Source organism: Apteryx mantelli, chromosome 12 (assembly GCF_036417845.1).
Source record: "Apteryx mantelli isolate bAptMan1 chromosome 12, bAptMan1.hap1, whole genome shotgun sequence".
Classification (NCBI taxonomy): Eukaryota; Metazoa; Chordata; class Aves; order Apterygiformes; family Apterygidae; genus Apteryx; species Apteryx mantelli.
In genome coordinates, this window is record NC_089989.1 from 19,953,075 (window position 1) to 19,972,304 (window position 19,230).

At 40.7% G+C, this 19,230-nt stretch overlaps 1 protein-coding gene across 5 annotated transcripts in view; it reads left to right on the top strand.

Annotated features, from left to right (window-relative positions):
- The first annotated feature begins 20 nt into the window (after positions 1-20).
- The window catches only part of ATXN7 (ataxin 7), a 97,388-nt gene continuing 78,178 nt past the window's right edge, over positions 21-19,230 (top strand). For 2 of the 5 annotated variants that reach the window (XM_067303428.1, XM_067303424.1), the window contains exons 1-2: positions 6,198-6,952; positions 7,500-7,598. The gene's annotated coding sequence lies outside the window, so the exon portion shown is untranslated. Of the gene's footprint in view, positions 40-6,197; positions 6,953-7,499; positions 7,599-13,739; positions 13,757-19,230 lie in introns of those variants that run through there. The other 3 variants (XM_067303426.1, XM_067303425.1, XM_067303427.1) reach the window with 3 other exon arrangements.

Sequence of the window (19,230 nt, forward strand, 5' to 3'; positions counted from 1 at the left end):
GCGCGGCAGCGGCCCCCTGGCGAGGGGCGGCCCCGCCAGGTGAGGGGCCGACGGGGGAGGGCGGCGGCGGTCCCCGCGCTCGCAGCCAGGCTCCTCCTCCGCGCCACCGCGCCCCCGGCCCCGCCGCCCCCCGCCCGGCCCGGCGCGGCGCCGCGCGGCCCGCCATGCCCCGGCACATGCTCGCCCTCGAGGCGGCCTCGCCGCCGCCCTCGCCCCGCCGCGGCCCCCGCGACGCCGGCGCTGGCGGCTGCCGCCCGGCCGTGGCCTCCGGGGAGGGGGCGGCTGCCGGGCCCGGCCTCGGCCCCCCAAGGGCGTCACTGGGGACGGGGACAGCAGCTCTGCTTGGCCTCGGCGCCTCAAGAGTGGCGTTGGGGATGGCGGCCGTGCCCGGTCTCGACCCCTCGAGGACGGCGCTGGGGACGGGGATGGCAGCCGTGCCCGCTCTCGGCCCCTCGCGGGCGGCGCTGGGGACGGGGATGGCGGCTGTGCCAGGTCTCAGCCCCTCACGGGTGGAATTGGGGTCGGGGATGGTGGCCGTGCCCGGTCTCAGCCCCTCGTGGGCAGCGTTGGGGATGGTGGCTGTGCCCGGTCTTGGCCCTTCAAGGGTGGTGCTGGGGACGGGGACGGGGATGGTGGCTGTGCACGGTCTCGGCCCCTTGAGGACGGCGTTGGGGATGGGGACGGCAGCTGTGCCCACTCTCAGTCCCTCGTGGGTGGAATTGGGGAAGGGGATGGCAGCCGTGCCAGGTCTCAGCCCTTCGAGGGCGGTGCTGGGGATGGCGGCCGTGCCAGGTCTCGGCCCCTCGCGGGTGGAACTGGGGACGGGGATGGCGGCTGTGCCAGGTCTCGGCCCCTCGCGGGCGGCATTGGGGATGGTGGCCGTGCCTGGTCTTGGCCCTTCGAGGGCGGTGTTGGGGACAGGGACGGCAGCCGTGCCTGGTCTCAGCCCTTCAAGGGCAGTGTTGGGGATGGGGACGGCAGCTGTGCCCGGTCTCAGCCCCTCACGGGTGGAATTGGGGATGGGGACGGCGGCCGTGCCAGGTCTCGGCCCCTCGCGGGTGGAATTGGGGACGGGGATGGCGGCTGTGCCCGGTCTCGGCCCTTCGAGGGCGGCATTGGGGACGGCGGCCGTGCCTGGTCTTGGCCCTTCGAGGGTGGTGCTGGAGACGGGGATGGGGATGGTGGCTGTGCACGGTCTCGGCCCCTCGAGGGTGGTGTTGGGGACGGGGACGGCAGCCATGCCTGGTCTCAGCCCTTTGAGGGCAGTGTTGGGGACGGGGACGGCAGCCATGCCTGGTCTCAGCCCTTTGAGGGCAGTGTTGGGGACGGGGACGGCAGCCATGCCTGGTCTCAGCCCTTTGAGGGCGGTGCTGGGGATGGGGACGGCGGCCATGCCCAGTCTCAGCCCTTTGAGGGCGGTGTTGGGGACGGGGACGGCAGCCATGCCCGGTCTCAGCCCTTTGAGGGCAGTGTTGGGGACGGGGACGGCAGCCATGCCCAGTCTCAGCCCTTTGAGGGCGGTGCTGGGGATGGGGACGGCAGCCGTGCCAGGTCTCGGCCCCTTGAGGACGGTGTTGGGGATGAGCGTCTGTGCCAGGTCTCGGCCTCTCACGGGTGGAATTGGGGATGGGACGGCGGCTGTGCCTGATCTCAGCCCCTCCCGGGTGGAATTGGGGATGAGGACAGGGAGTGCGCCAGCGAGAAGTGACCCCTGCTCACCGACGGACATTTTTTCCTAATGAACCTGGCAAAAACGATCATCCTAATTGCCGTAGTGGTTTGTTGGGGAGTTAGGTTATTAGCAGCACAGAGTAGCAAGAGGTGTTTCTTCCTGCCCTGAAAAATTAACCAAAGCTGGCACTGGAAAAAAGGATAGGGCTGTCTGGAGAAGAGAGATACTAAGGTGTTATTGATATCAAATGTTGAGTTTTAGCTTTTTGAACCACAGACTTTGACACCTAGGCAGTGCTAAAGTTGGCAACGTTACTGTAATATATGTCATACTACAGTAATGATACGTGAGACGTATGTCCAGAGCCTGACACCATGGTACTCGCTTCATTTTGGCTTGGATGCTAAGTAGTGCATTGACTTGTTCTGCTCCACGCGTTTATTTTCCTAGGTCGGTCAGTGCTTTGATTTGACAGCTTTAGGGATGTTTGGAAGATCAGTGTAAGAAAAGGACAAAGTCTGTGCACGCTGTAATCTGTAGTTTCCTGGTTTAAGGTTGTGAGTGATTACAAGGTTCTTTTTGTTCTGGATGGTGGCATTTAACAGGTATTTACATACTGCGAGATTGTTTCAAGCCAGTACTTTGTCTTCAATAGTGACAACTGTCAGATTCCTTGCAAGGTGCTATTGAGAAAGCGTTACAGTGCCACTGCAGTGGTCATTAAAACACCACCTGAAGTTTAGAGAATAAAGAATTTCCAATATAGAAAATCTGGATAAGTAATTTCTGGTCTTGAAATTTTCATATATTATTATGTGATTTGTAAGTAATGTAATCTTATGTGATGATCTAACTCTCTTCTTAGTTAAACAAAGTTCAGGCCCAAGAATACTCTGAAGCCACAAATTCATGAGCTACATATGTGTTAGGAAAACATCTTTTTTTGTGAATTCTGAATTTCTTGCCTTTTAATATAGTTGGTTTGACAAAAATCTTTGCTTTTTCTAACACATTGGTCCCTATAATATAGCCCTAGTATTCTGGCAGAAGATAAGAAGAAGGCCTAACTGAACTTCTCTACATGTATTTTATACAGTGTGGTTTGTTGCTGCCTTTCCCTCTTTACCCATTGACTATCTCTCTGAACTGTCATCTTAAGCATCTTGAAGCATCACAGCCTTACCTAGATGTAATATTTTTGTTGCCCTTCTCTGAGCTCTTTCCATTTCCACTGTAGACGTGAGCTGATGAGAACTGAAGGCTATTAAAGGTGAAGATCCACAATTATTTATATCATCACATTCTAATCTTTTTTGTATTATGTTCTGTCATTTGATCCAACATAATCTTTTTTACTTTGTTGTTCATAATTCTAATGTTGGTCAGATAGCCTTATGAAACTCTCCACAATGACAAATAGACATTTTTTGAGTAATTAACTTGGAACACAGCAGTCCATATGATTAGTTAATAATTTTAAATGACTTTTATGCCAGTCTCATCTTCTTATGTGTCACTGATTACAAAATTCTTACTAATTCAAGAATATTCTTTCTGTGTTCTGGGTCTTAGGCTCATAACGGCAATTTAGAGAACAAATCCATTGTTTTTCTTTTTTAAGACAGGGCTTTTAGGCATCATCAATGTTCAGTAACTTTTTTTTTAATTTTAGTATGGGAACTAGAACTCAGTAAATACATCATCAAGAATCTCACTAATGCTACATATTGATGTAATATTTTGTTCTCTTTCCTACTTTATTTTGCTGTTTTAAACATCCTTGGGGTGTTTTGCCTAGGAAGCCAGTTCTAGCTTGCAGGATTTTTGTATTCACTTGAGTATTCGCTATGTCTTTGGAGTCTTCTTTAGACTTGCTCCTTTTCAAAGCAGAGTTCCTCATTGTGCAAGTGTGAGATACTCTTTATTCTGTATGTATGGAGCGTGTATTACACTAGTCTGTATACAAGCATGTTTCTTCCACGAATTCAGCTTAATATATAATGTAGATCACTGGAGCAGGGTTGACTTATTTATTTATCCCTCACCAATTCTTGTTTTCTGTACAGGTTTTATGAGCTGCAGTCTTTTATATAAACTTCAGTTAGCTGACAAAGATACTAAGTAGCATTGGGCCATCCTTAAGGAATCAGTATTCAGAAGTCAACTGAGATTCACGCAATAGGAAAAAATGTCTTACACAGGGTATAGCACCTTTCTCCACGCCAGCTCTTTTGGAATAAGGACCTGTGTGTACAGGCTTTCAACCAAGTTGAATGTGAAGTAGTTTTCCGTCTTGCCTCAAATTCCCTTGTGGATGCCATATGGTAAAATCCAGAAACAGCTTATACGTAATAATTTATTACACACCTGTCCTTGTCAAAAGTGTGAAATGATGCTCTGTAATGTTCCCAGCTGACTCTGAGTACAAGAAGTATAAGCTAGGTAAGTTTAGTACTGTAAGATGTTACATGTGTGTGCAACTGGTTCAGATTTTTCACCAGTACCCTTTTTACTGGAAAATGGCTTTTAAGTATACCATTTTTTTAATGAGAAGATGTGTTAATGTTGAAGTTTTCTTTCATGAAAAAAATCTGTGAAATAATTTTTTTTAAGTTAATTTAACTTTATACCTTCTCCTCTTTTCTTTAAATATATACATATATCTTTATTTTTTTCCAACTGCAGAAAAAGTTAAAGGGGAAGAAGCTTTTTATAGTTTTCAAAGCTATAACAAGCTATGATTTTTGGAGCTAAGAAAACAACTTTAACTATTGATGAGGTAGATTTAAAATATTTTTCCTAAGCCACCCTAATAATTTATGAGGTGGTTTTAGATTCCAGGTTTTCTTCGTGTTGAATAACTTCTAAATCAGACTGTTGTGTGGCACTAAATCTTACAGAGATCTAAGTATAGCAGGTCACAAACTGCAAGGTATTTTTATCCAATCCAACCTATATTCTTGTCAGAAAACCATACCAAATTTATTTAGCGAGACCTATTTTCCGTAAACCGATGTTAAGCATTACTTTTTATCACCATCCTTTATTTCCCTGTTGATTGTTTTCCCTCATTTTGCCCAAGGTTGATGTCAGGCTAACCAGTCAATGTTTTCTCATTTTAAATAACGTCAGTGTGTGTAGCCTCCTTAGCCTCAGTGTTTACTAGAAACCAGCCTCAGTGTTCCAAGAGCTTGTCAGCTATTTCTACTAAAACTGTTAGGCATGGGTTATCTATTTCTGCAGATATTAAAGGGCTTGCTTTGGGCAGATATAACTGAAATTGGGAGAAGAAGTAGTAGGGTTTTTTTTGTTGTTTTTTTTTAAACACATACTAACAGTGTGGTTCTTAGTCTTGTAAAAAGCTTTCCTAACACGGACCCTTGCGTTTCTGCAGAGCTAGCACATTTTCATAGAATTAGAACATTACAAGAGAAGGAAGAGTGAAAATACTGGCTGTGACTGTAGTGACAATAATAATAATTTAAACCCCCCCTGCACTTTATTATCCAAACAGTAATCAATTTTGCTGTCTGCTGCCTGTGTTACCAAGACTGATTACGTGTATTCTTAATACTGTACGTTAAAAACAGTTTTCTATCAGATAATGATATAACCACAAGTTGTGGACTACAGGATTGTTTTTTATTTCTTATTTTTCAATTGGTTACTGAAAGATGTCTGTAAAATACCGTATTTTTTTGACTGAAGCACTTTGCAAAATTGAAGTCCTGAAAGTGTTCTGTTTTGTTTCAGTTTTTGTTAGAAAGATATTTCATTACTCCTACTACTTCTTTTCTCATGAAGGCTTATTCAGGAAAACAAAAGCTTATCTTAGTAATTTTTTGAAAAAAATAGTGCTGTATGGTCTTTTTAAATAACTTTTTCTTAAGTAAGGGCCCTGTCTCTTGATTAATCTAGATTATACTGACGACATTTAGATATTGCCCTTTTTCAGATACCTTCACAGGAATTACATAACTGCTTTCAACATACCATATCTGGGTCCTGCTGAATATTTATGACGTTTTGAGATCAATTATTATGCCTTTTAAGGTGATCCATCGCTACTTTAGTAAAGCTTGTCAAACTAAAGTTGAAATTATATGATGCTGGCAATTGAGGTATGCAGTGCAGCGGCTGAAGGGATCCCTCGGCTCACGAAAGCGTTCCTTGCACGCGTCTTGAAGGATGCTCGAATTGAGACAGTGGAAGAATCACAAGTCAGAAATGGTACCTATTAGTTAGAAACGTGATACCTCTTATCTGTAGCTTAGCAGGTTCCTACTTGGTGAGAAAGTCAAGGCGTTTTAACAGATGTCTGCTGAAACTCAGTGTCATGAGACTGCTGCAAGACGTATTAGACAGATCTTTCGTTTTGTCTAAACGCTGTTGACACCACAGACGTCAGCTGCCTGTCCCATACGTAGGAGACCCCACACGGTGCCCGCGGTCCATGGTTTAAAATGACTAGCAGTTGGTTTTAGGATAACACTTCACGTTTCACGGGTTCTGCCAGGAAACAGCCATTTACTCTTCTGGCGTTTGGGGGGCAGGATTAGGCAGTTGTCTAGCAGCCTGTTAGTTTGTTGGCAGGATATCTTCAGTGTGGCCTCCTGGCTTTTACTTTGTTTTTTTATATATAGGAATGTGTTTTTCCTTTCCTAATTTGCCAGTTCGTGGATTTGATAGCGTTTACGCTGTGTCCTGAAGATCATTAGCAGCGTCCAGAGTTTTCAGAGGAAGAGGTGGGCACTGAATGAGCTTTTAATGCTAAGAAGAAGAATTTGTCTTTGTTGGCACTGAGCCAAATGGTAAATGTTTGCGCTTAACTGTGGCTTCAAGCACTGGATGAACAGCAAGAGAGTTGTGAATATCATGTTGAATAATCTGATATTTAAATAAATAACAGCTAGTGCTCCCGAAGAGATTTTGCAAAAGGATTACGAGGAAGACCAGGCATTTCCTCCTCTGGAAAGCAGCTCGTGCCTGTCTTCGGGGTGGCGTTTGGTGGGTCACGTGACCAGATTCTTTGACTGCGTTGAAGAAAGCTGAATCAGACCGATTGCGCAGCTTCTGAGTCAGCTTTTCACAGCTTCGGAGAAGTTGATGGGTTGTTTTTCTTTTCAGTGTGGTTTGTTTCTTTTTTAACGCAGTTCAAACCTGGGAAAGCGCACCTAGAAGTTTTACAAGCCTTTGAGCATGGCAAAGTAAGCCCCCGTGGCATGGAAAAGGGTTGGAAGAAACACTTCTGTCTCAGAAGGTGGAGAAAGACAGTAGCCAGTGTGTATTGATAAACATACGTTTCTGGTTTTAAATTGGTTTTGTATTTTGCTTTGGAAATTTTTATAGTTTAAGGTATTTTCTCTTAATGGGATGACTGTCTTGGTGGGTAATATTTAAGAGCAGCTACAATTTACAGTTTCCGTAAGACATGCTAGACCTGAGCGTGTGCTCCTGCTTTAATTTCTGAGTCAAATACAAGCCTGAGCAGTGAAACAGAAATAATCTGAGGCCAGGTCACGTGCTCCGGTGATGCATGCTTGTTTCATGTTTTACTGTGTCCTGTGTTGAATGAAAACACTGCCTTGCCGATAAAGTAGCACTGGTCAGAAACAGCAGTGATTGGCAGCAGCATGAATCCTAGGTCGAAGTTATGGCCTTTTTAGGAAGAAAGCATGCTCTCCTCAGCGTTTTTTTTTTTTTCTTTCTTTTTTGCGTGGGCCAAACATAGCTTCTAAACTATTGCTATGGTTGTCATGAAAGCGAGTGGCTTAAACAAATCTTTCAAAAGATGTGTGTTGAGAAGGTAATCGGTGGTCTTCCGCAGAGATGCTCAGCTGCAGATGGGGGAGATGCAGGTCATGCCATTTCCTTACTCTCCACTAGCTGTTGTGCCAAAGGGAAGGTTCGGTCCGGCTGTGATCAGGTGGGTAGTGTTTCCATGAAGGGGGAGGGGGGGCCGTGCTTTAATATTTGCTGGTATTTCATAAGAATTATACCAGCTGGAACAGCTTGAAGGAGATGATGAATCTGCGCGTTTTCTACAGAGTAGCTAAAAGACGAATGTGCCTTAAATCCTGCCTATATCCAGGGCTAAGCACCTTCCTCTAGGGAGCATTTTGGATTCACGCTCTCTTGAAATTAGGATCATAAGCTCTTTCTTTCGAAAAAGGAGCAAAGGTCAATCTTTGCTTTCGAAACCCAGGAGGTGGTAATGGTTCTGGTTCGCTTTTCTTCATTAGCAGAGTTGTTATCCGCTAGAGCGCTCACCACGTGTGTGGGAGACGTGAACCCAAGTATCCTTCTTCCTAAGGGGATTAAAGCCCGTAATTCTTTCCATCAGAGCAAATTCTGTAATCACCAAGCTTTTGACTAGTAGAAGGTGGTGTTGCCGTCAGAAAGAGTGAATGAACGTGACTGTAGCCCAGTGCTTAGGTACTAGATGACTGAGGACTAATGCAGCAGGGCATTTAAGAAAATAATTCATATAAGCAAATTAGTCATTGCAGAAATACAAGAGAAAAACATGCAAGCATGGCAAAGATCACTTCCTAATCGAAGATCAGATTCCGCTCAAAGATGCATGTTTTCCTCCTCGATAATTTCCACATTTTGTGTGTGCAAGTGGAAGTAAAATTTGGATTTGAAAAGTATAGGCAAACAGAAGAAACAAGTTGTGGAATAAAATAGTTTGCTTTGTAAATGACTTTGGGAGGGGTGCAAAAGGTAAATAAAAAAATTACTTTCAAACTTATTAGCGAAGGAGGAATTAGACATAAAATATCTTATATATAAAGTACATATATATACTAATTTTCAGTTGATAGGTGAAAGTGGTTGCATGTGTGGCTGTCAAAGTAACCATATACAAGCTAGAGCCTATTCATATGACAGTAGTCTCAGAATATTAAGCCCAAAATGTAATTCCTCTTAGTAGGGTTTATAAAAAGTTCAAGGTAACTTGTATTATGCTAATGTTTTAGTTGAGTCTTGGTATAAACAAGCATTTTGGTTTTTTGATTTTCAAAATTTTGGTGCAGCATCGACAACCAGCTGTATAAGCAGTTTTATTTGTCCCTCCACCTTATGCCTTTGTTGTAATAAAATTTAAATATTGATTATACATGGAGAGAATTGAACTAATAAAAAAAGGAGAAGTCAGGTAAATTTCATCTTATTACTTAAGTGAAAAAAGATTGGGTTGTAAGAGATGAGAGTAAAATAAACTATGCTAATAATAACTGCAAGTATGCACCTGTGACTTTGTGGTTCATTGTAAATATTTCCACTTCAGTTTCATTGCAGTGTAGCTTTGGCATTTATGTTTATTTAATTTTTTTTTCATTTTTGAGATCTGCTTGTGTTTTTTAGTGTGTGTAAAGCATATGTAAAGTTCAAATGGTGTTGAACAATAAAATAACATGAATTAAAATAGTGTACATGTATATTAAAAATAAAACATGTAGGACTTATTTTAAATGATGTCATAAATTTGAAATTTAATTAAAAATACCTAGATTGTACTTGAGCTGCAGCTACTTTGCCAGGGTTGGAATAGGAGGGTATTTACAATCAGTTTTATTAGGAAAACTTTTCTTTCCTTCTTTCCTAATGCATAAAGAGGAGCAACTAACTGTAACTGTAGATAAAATGTCATCAAACAAATGGAAGGAAATAGCCCAAGAGCTGCTATTTTCAAATGTTTATGTTAAAGAAATTGTCTGTCCTGATCTTGCCAGCACTTGAACATATTTTGAACTTTGCTAGTGAAAGAGATTGAAGTGATTTCAATGGGGCTTCACACAGTACTAAGGATGAATGATTGGTTTTATGAAGAGCACTTCAAACAGTAATTCTGCAGTGAGTTTAATTTTTTAAAAAATCACAGAGAATTTTAACTGCTGAGGTGGTGGTGTTCTGCTGGACAAATTGTTATGGCTGTGAGCTTGATTCTACATTTTAGAATTTAAAATGGAATCAGGTTAATATTATATCAGTGTGGGGCTGTGTGCTGTTTTGGGAATCAAACTACCTTTCAGAGTAGATTTTGGTTTTTACAAATCTCAACAGTGAAATGTGTACACCGTATATAATCTTTTTGGCTCCAAGTATGTCAGAAGCTTGATTGATTTTTCCTCTAAACTGATACAAGTAAAGCATAATAGTTACATACTTTGGACAAGCGCACATATAAGACTAGTTATCTCATATTTTGGCATAGACTTGTAATATTATGGTAATACAGGTAATGAGTTTCTTAATGGCTGGCTTATTCTTATTGACTCCCCTTAATTTGTAATTGCCTCTTTATAGAGTCTCTTCCCCATCATGTCTTTCTAGGACTGGTCTGCTAAATTTGGCACAGAGAGTTACAGCTCTAAGACAGCCATTTTGCAACCTACATTTTCTTCTCTTTCTGCTCGTGAGTGTAAGTGACAGTCTGTACCTTTTTTCTGGCCGTGGTGGTGGTGGTTGCTGCTGCTCTTCTGTGGAGATGGATGCAGTGAGAATGTGTTGCTTCCTACGGAGAGCTCCTGAAATTTTTCAGCAAGGGCGCTCCTCTAAATAAGCAGTTGAATTTTGTGATCACATTTTGCAAGGATCTGCTTGAAGCTTTCAGATTAATTTTTAACTTTTTATTTTTCTTCCCATTTGGCAAGCAGTTTTCCTATGTTTCCAGTGCTTCACCAGCTCTTCTTTGTGCACCACCTGTGATGTCAACAGGAGTGTGCACAGTTCTGCTGCAGAGCAATGGGACCAACCTCCTTTTTATATTTGTGCTCACACCATAATAATGACAATTTTATTATTTCAGGAACATGAATTGGATTTTTAAAGTGATAGGAATATCACATGTACTTTGAGTTGGTTTATGTCTAAGTACAAAGCACTACATTGGGAAGGCGTGCCTGTGTGTTCAAGTTGAGCTTCCTAGACTTTGTTAGATGTAAAAATATACATCATTAAGGATCCTGAGTTTATGAAAAGTGATGACTTCTAGTAAATCTGAGAGATTAAGTACTTCTAATCTTTTCCTTTTTAATGGCAAACAGCAGTGGAAGAACACCTTACAGTGTCTTGTCCGTACTTTCATGTTCAGACTGTTCTGTCTCCTTTAGTTTTGAAATAAAGTATTGGTTCACTGCAGGCAGGCAAGACAACAGGGTCTGTACTGTATGAAATTAGAAAAGAGGAAGTGCGGAGACAGCAGTGCAGTTGCTTAAAGATTTGAAAAACATGACGCGTGAGGAAGTGCCAAAAGAAAGGGATTCCTTAGCTGAATGGGGTTCCTTAGCTGAAGTCAGAGGGGACTGTGCGAGCGAAACGGCAAATCTGCTGAAGAGCTTTGCAAAGAGGGCGTTTATGGCAGATAGGACCATGGTAATAGGTTAAATTGCAGCAAAGAAGATTCAGCAAGGGCAAACACAATTTTCTAGTGGACGTAATGAAACATGGGAAAAATCACCTGAGGGGACAGTGGTGTTTCCATTGCTTGAGGCCTTTGAGAGAGGTTGGACTACCTGTATCATTCCTGGCAGCTATTGCAGTTACCGTGCCTTGGGGCTGCAGGACGGACTGTCCGACCTTTGGAGGCTCCTTCCATCCCCGTTTTAGTTAACGGATCATTAACTGCACACTGCATAGATTTTTACAGGATTAGAGTATGAGACTGATATACACTGAAACTAATTTTCTACTTTCTGTGACCTGTTTAGCAGTTCTATTTCAACTGGAGTTTATATCTATAAGGAAGGCTATGGTAGCTGTCAAGTATACACCAAGTAAAGGGTATGTTTTTCTAGCGTCGTGTTGTTGTTGTTGTTGTTGTTGTTGTCATTTTGTTGTTGTTTTTTGGCATGTCATCTTCTAAGACCATACCCTATTGCGAGTACCTGTCCTCCTCCTGTTTAGGTATTATTCTTTGCTGTAATGTTACAGCCAGGCCAGTTGTGGAATTGTTATTCTACTTGAAAAAACGTAAGAGGATTCATGCAGTGCTTTGTGGGGAAGAACGGTGGCTTAAGCATGGATCTGAGCGAACAATCGCTGCGGTGGCTGCATGCATGCAGGAGGTAGAAATTGTTGTTTTCAACAGACTACAGCTTGACATTTGGTACATAAGCAGGTAGCCGTGTTTGACGATGAGTTTTGTAATCACATTTAATTTCATTTTATCTGTGAATTTATACCCCCTTAGAACAAATTCATTTCTCAATGGGACTAGCAGTAAGTGGGAGGTACACTGAGTGACCTGGAGTTTGTGTATCTGTTGCAACAGTGATAAAGGTGAGAAGAAATCCTGTGTTTTTATAATGCTTCATTAGCAGTATTCCTGGGCATGAACAAAAGAGGAATGAGGAAACTGGAGAACTGATTTCTTCACAAGACTTTAAAAGCTACGATTAGTAAATTATTTTAATAACTACAGAATATACTAGCAGATACTTACACAGTCCTGGCTTGATATGTGTATGGTTTGCAGAGAAGGTAAATGCTATAGGGAATATGTTCAAATGCAAATTATTATATTTTTCCAGGTAAATAATAACCAAAAATTCCTTCCTTTTATTCAGTTAATGAGTATCCAGTGGCTGTTTGATTAATGCTTGAATATTTCGTGCCCTATTAATAGCTACATAGGTTTTACAGTAGTAGTAAGAAAAAAAGATATGGTTTTTCTATAGTATAATAAACAGCCCTGAGTCAAGACATTATATAAACATGTGTCAAATTTACATTATGTAAGAAATCTTGGCTTAAGTGGATTTGTGTAGACATTTAAGCCATTAGTATATTGGGGTCAGTATGAATATATTTCTTAAAATGAAAATACTAAGCGTTTTAAATTAAGATTCATGCCCCTAGAAAGACATTTTTAGTCTCATAAATATTACTAATATTAACGTTAAAGCTTCCATCAGCATTTTTACACAAGTAGTCTTTTAAAGGTACATACATTGGCTGTTGCATCTTCCCCTAGTGATGGAACTTGGCATTCAGTTCTGAGCGTGACGTGTATGTGTCCAAATGTGTCAGGAAAGAGAGTTTGGCTGTTTGGTCTTTTCTTTTTTCTTTTTTTTCTGTAGTCCTTAAAGCAGGCAAAACGAGAGTGTTCCAGAGCAGACTTTAAACTCATTCCAAAATCAAACAATCTGAAACAGAGGATTTACTTGAAAAGCAGTATAGTGTTATTTTAATGATTTTTCCTACATCTGCAACTTAAGTGTTTATAACAAAATGCAACTGGCTTTTCAGTTTCCAGGGAAAAGCTGGGAGGCACGGGCTAAATGCTCCTTAGCCAGAAGGCCTATTAAGAAGAGAACTCCAAATAGTTTAAATTTTTACAAGGTAGTTGCAACTTTTTAGCATGTGAGTTCTTGGTGCTTGAATGGTTGGGATTAACATTTCTCTCATTGCTCTGGTGTTTTTCTCTGTACCAATCCTGTATTTCATCTGAGCCGGTGCTCTCTAACTCTAGATGGCAGTCACCGTTAGAGCGGAAGGATGGTGCTGGCGTTGTTTGGCTGGGACCCTGCGAGGCTCTGCGCTGGCCGGCTTCTCGAGCTGGAATTTTTATGGTGTTGGACAGCAATAAAACTGTCACCTCAGCTTCTCTCCCTTCTGATCTGAAAGAGAGATACTGTGCAGCAAGAAAGGGAAAAAAAGTGAAAAGTATGAGAAACTCAGAAAATATTGCTGTGAAACATTCACAAAAGAGATTTTTAATAATGGTGGAAATAGTTAGGAAGGAGTCTCGCTTGATCTGTTCTTCTAAATTAACAGAAATGAATTTTTGTTTGTATTAGGGGAAATGCCAGAGCCTCCCACTGAATTCATTTTCAAAGAGTAAAGTAGATTGAACAAGGTGCAACCAGGGATAACAGGAGTGGAGGAATGTGTGATTTTAATCCCATTTTAAAGAGAATAGGCAATCCTCACAGTCTCGTGGGCACATGTGGGTAACTAGTGTGAGAAATATTTCTCTGTTTTCTTCAGACATTGCCCCCTCCCCAGGATCCAAGGATCTCCTTCTACAGTGGCCATACTCTCTTCATTTCTATATTCCCTCTGATCATTTTGCAGGTAATTCCTTCCATTCATTCTTGTTATCACACTATCTTGACTCTCTGCTCCATCTCTTCGGTTTAAAGCAGGATACACTTCAATTTTTTCTCTCCGTTCCTTCCTGTCGGTGCTGTTTGCCTTCCAACACTAGTCACCACTAGTAGTTCGATGTAACATTGCAGTTGTAAAAGGCAGCAGCATCCTGGCGAAGGAAGGACGGTTCCTGTGCACTTGCTGTGCAGCGATGATTGCATTTCAGGAGACGGCTACTGCTTGATAAGAAAGCTATTGTTATAATAAATACAGTTCAAAACCAGGAATTAATCTATACATTATATTGATCTCTGGTTTCAAACTCAGTGCCAAATTACAGTCTTGTTTACGTACGTGCAAATCCCAAGAAACTCTTTGGAAAGCACTGGAGTCTTTCTGGATTTACAGAGGTGTACTTAAGATCAAATTTTGGCCTTCGGTTTCAATAATAAGGAAATGATTTGTTGTTACATTGCATACTGTATTAACTACTAGCATTAGTAAAGGGGTTTTGATGCCATAAGCACTTTGCAAATATTCTGCAAGAAGACAGCCCTTGTGCTAAAATATCAGTAACTGAAAATAGAAGGATCTTCATTTTTGTTTAGCATAATCATAGGAAGAAGCCTTTAATTTTTATTTTTATTTTTACATGCTAGTTTAGCTGCAAAAAAGTACTGGTTTTTGAAAGGAAATGTGCTTTAGTTGGAAAAGAATGAGAAAGCAATTAAAGCTTAAATTAAGCCTTTATTTTTATATGTTTATAGTGAAAAGTACCATTGGTATTTATATCAAGTTTTGCAATTCACAGTCAAGTGCATTTCCAGAGCCAGCTTGAGAAATGCAGTCCCTTGTTTGGGAGGGAAAGCCTTCTAAGAGTTAGCAATAATCTAGTACAGTTTTCTGTGTGAAGTTCATGTGCAAGAGAGACAAGATAGAGATAATTTTGGAATTATGTCAAGATTATATATTAGTATGTCAGGCAATCCCTGATAGATTGCACAGCACAGTGGTAATGAAGAGTGATGCTTTCTGTTCCCAACCCTGCCCTGGGCCCATTCGGTAGCTATTGGGAAATCACTGATTCTTCCTCAATTTCCCCTATTTGTAAAAGTGGTGATAATGATGTGGATTCTTTTGTGTTTCTTTTTGAGATCTAAAGGGAATATTTGAAAATGAGGTGGTACAAACATGATGGGAAATACAAGGTGGTAAAATAAGTATCTGTATTTCCGACAGCTTAGTACTGGCAACTGATTATAGCATTATTGATTCTAGTGTTCTTTCCTGTTGAGAGTATTGCTAGGTACTTGTTCACAGGCTTATAGAAAAATCTTACTATTTCTTATGCTAGCCTATCTTTCAGCTTTTCATTCAGAATTTGCTGTAAGGATTGTCTGCTTTTATTCTTGCCCATTGCCATCCTCCCGAGGGATAGTTAAAGCTTTAGTTAATGGAGGATAAGGACAGAAAAGGTCTGTCTGTCTTTCTTTTCTCTATCTCCTCCCTTTCTATCTCTCTGTCTCTCTTTGGCCATTGAAAATGTAGGTCATGTTGCATCACTGTAAAATGGAACAGTCAGAAAGGTGTTGGAAAAATGCTGACATCCTTAGCCCGGGGTGCATGCCAGTGTCCTTTGTTTACATTGAGAATAGTGTTGTACCTGTTTAAGAACCAACATCTCTGTTAAGGTTAGTGTTATGGTACCTAAATTGAGTCAGATTTTAAGATGATTTTCATCTGCCTGGAGTAGTTTAAAATTAAACAGATAAAATACAGCCACTCACAATAATGATATACATGAGGAGCTAATTTGAAATCTTTAATCTGCAATAACCATAATTGTGTAGTTTGAATAATATGTTACCTTTAACAGAGAAGCTCAATAATAAATTTTGCAAATCATGTTAATCATGTACTTTGCATTGTCTTGATTAGCTGTGGCTTTCTGTCTTGAAAAGTATGTGTGTGTTTATATTATATATTTGTATATTATTTTTAAAATTATTGTTTCACTTCGTGCATTCTTTTAAATGGACCAGTCAGGATTTTATTTATTTAAAAAGTGGAAAATCCTGCTGCCCAGTATCTTTATTGCTTGCTTACCAGTCTTTTGTTTTTTGTGTTTGTAATCAGTATGAAATATTCCTATAACATCAAATACAGAACATGTCTTTTTCTTCTCTGCTACTGTACACAGATACAGGTTTTAAGGGTATAAATATAATTTCGACTGTCCTCGTGTATCTTAGTTTGCTGCAGCAAGCTAATGGGTTTTATGGATTGAACTTTCAAATGGTCATGTAAATCATATTGCAAGATGCAGGTATTTTGAAGAATAAGACAAGATACAAGCGTATAGAATATCATTCATTATTTCTGAAACCAAGTATTTTTCTAGCCTGTCTGTTCTGTGCCTTGTGTGGTTGTATTTAAACAGCTGAATCTATTTAAACAGCAATATGCAAAGGCTTCTTATGACTTTGTTAATCTTACTGCTAAGGAAGATTTCAAAATTACATGAAAAATTGTTGCAAGATAAAACTGAAATTAGCAATAACATGATTTATTCAGCAAAATAATGAATGCAAATGTATTTATGTTGCAATTAGGCAAAGGAGAATGGCAGTAATCAGCGCCAGAACCCCTCAAGTGCACCTTACTGTGCGTACTGTTTTGGAATTTTTTATCAATTTGTTTAGAAGTATATGAAAGGTATCGCTGCTTCTCCGTTGACACTTAGATATCAGTTGTTTAAGTCCAATCCTTCTCATTATCAGTGAAGATTCATATGTAACTTTGAAGTAGTTTTAGAATAACTTATATCATTCTTTTATTGTGCACTGGGAATTTTGCTGCATTTTTGTTTGCACAAATACATAGTAAATATTTAAGTACTTGCGAGAAGTATTTTACATTTGTGTACATTGGAATTATGTGAAATCTTGAGAGGCTGCAACTTTGTAATTGGAATTTACAGAAGTTTGGCATATTATCTCTATTTGAAATATATAACTAGTAGTTATTTTTGAATCTGTAAAGATTCAAAGCATTGCATCTCCTAAAGGGAATAGGAGGACCAATTATATAATTGGTACGATTTTTATTTCTTATACCATCTTTGGCCCACTGATATTCTGGAAGTAGCAGGTCCTGAGTCTGTCCCCAGCACAGGTTAGATTAGCCTGGGAATTGCTTCGTTTTACTCTGGAGCTACTAGCTAGCCACACCAGCAGCCCATGGCCTTGTGCTGGCCATCTCCTGTTCATTCAACAGGCACCTCCGTTTTTCCAAGGGGCAGAATAAGACCTCATTAGGTTTACCCGTAATCATAACAGGTCTAAAATGGAGCCCAGTATCAGGGCGATTATTCCTTACTTACATTCCAATCTTTGTTTACATAAATGTAGGCATTACATTGTATCTTAAATTTGGATATTTACTGGCTGACAGAGGAGAAAGGATGTTCCAGGTTTTAGATGTATTCTTTGGTGCATATTTCTGACATTCCAGCTGGAAAAAAAAAGTATCTGATGGGTCAGAGCTAAAGGAGGTTGGTTATCTGAGGCATTAGTTTTGATACTTTCAAAAGTTAGGAATGCTTTATCACATAACATTGAATTTCCTTTATTTTAATGAGTTGCTTTGCTTATTTTAACAGTTACAATTTTCATGTAAATATTTTTCCCCTTAAATGGAATAATGTGCATTATTTATCATAACGATGCCTTTATTATATATGTTGGTATAGATGTAATTTTGTCTGGGATATAGCTTTTGTTCTGCCAGGCTGTGGTTTCCTCTATCAGTAGCTCCTCAAAGTTTTAAATAACCATTGCAACCAGGTTTCTTTGATTTTCAGTCACAGAGAGTGACATAATATGAACTCTGCTTCTCTGGTTTGAAAACGCAGGCCTTTTTCCATTTTCTTGTATTGCTGCTTTGACTGTTGTTGTCATCTTTCCATCTTTCCAGCAGCTTTCCCTTCTGCAGTGTGCCAAAGTACTTGCCTTCTGGAGAGGGAGCCCCCCATGGCTTGTTCTCACTCGTCCCAGGGAGGTGCTTCTCCTGCATGGCTCTTCACTGACGGCTGCAGTTGTAATTGAGCTGCTGTAAATTCTCAATAAGGATCGTTCCTGTTCTTTGCCACCCATTATCCAGAGAAAGAGTTGTCTTCAGAGAGTCGTTAAGCCGTCACTTTATGCTTTTGAAACTTACTCTCTTAACTTCCTTCAAACTCAACTCCAGAAGTAATCCCTACAGCAAAACTCCAGGGAGGTGACAGAGTTAGTATGCACTGATCTCTTGCATATAAGAATAAAATCTTCATCTGATCCGTTATTTTTGCTTACCACTTACTTACTGCCATATATGTAGATTTTTAACTCTTTGGAAAAGACTTCTGCTTTACAGGTGTGGGCTTGGGTTTTGGTGTGGTTTGGTTTTTTTGCATTCTTGTGTACAGCAATGGAGCTTGCCTTTTATGTAACTAACAACATTTAAGTAAGGGTAAAATAAAGGGTATTTTGCACTTAGAGCTCCCATATCCACTGAAGAAATTGGGGAAGAGAGAAAGTGAGTTACTTTCACAGCAGCGAGGTCTTCTGCCTGAGGGGGTTGAGACTGAGGCTAAAGGGGATGGTCCACATGAGTTTGGAGTCTTCCTGCCCTGGACAAAGGTGAAAAAGGATTTTTGACAAAGACTTCATTTGCTTTCCCAGTAAGCACCAGTAAGAGCTACAGAGAAAGGTTTATTTTGTAGCACTCGGTGAGATTTCTGTGTGTAACAACGAAATAAAATGCGTTCTGAGGCTCTTACTCATGCAGAAATTTGTTAATGATCAGTTGCCTCAAGTCTTATTAACTATAAAGCAGAACAGTGACTGCAGAGGAGAGAGAGAAAATAATGCAGTGCTTGCTTCCAAGTACTGTCCACTGAAGGTGACAAAATTTTGGATTTTGAAAAGTAATCAGAATATAATTAAGCTCTGATGCACTTCTTAGGATCAAGTGCATCACTGAGCAGAGTAAAGCTTAGTAAAGCTTAGAAATAGTAAATATGTCTGTAGGTGATCCCAGTCAAGATAGTGTCAGCTGGTAAGCTGCACTTTAAAATGAAAAAAGTGGGTTTTATCTTCACTGGATAAGGAGTATTTAAAAACGTGAGCTCAGTTTGCAGACAGCTTCCCAGAGAAGTAACAGAAGGCAGGAGAGGCTTCGTTCTGCACCTTCCACTAGGACAGAAGAGCCTAAAAGGGTGGCTTGGATGCCCTCTTGGACTGCATTCCTCATGTCTGGACCTTAATCCTTTGAGAGGAAGAAAATAGTTTTCTCTGAAGTGTCATCCGCTCCCAGCACAAGATTGGCTCGTGTAAATCTATCTTCATGACTTCTTATTAGATGGAAAAAAAAATCGCTAGTTTAATTGCAAAATACTTATAAAAGTCAATTATTTGATC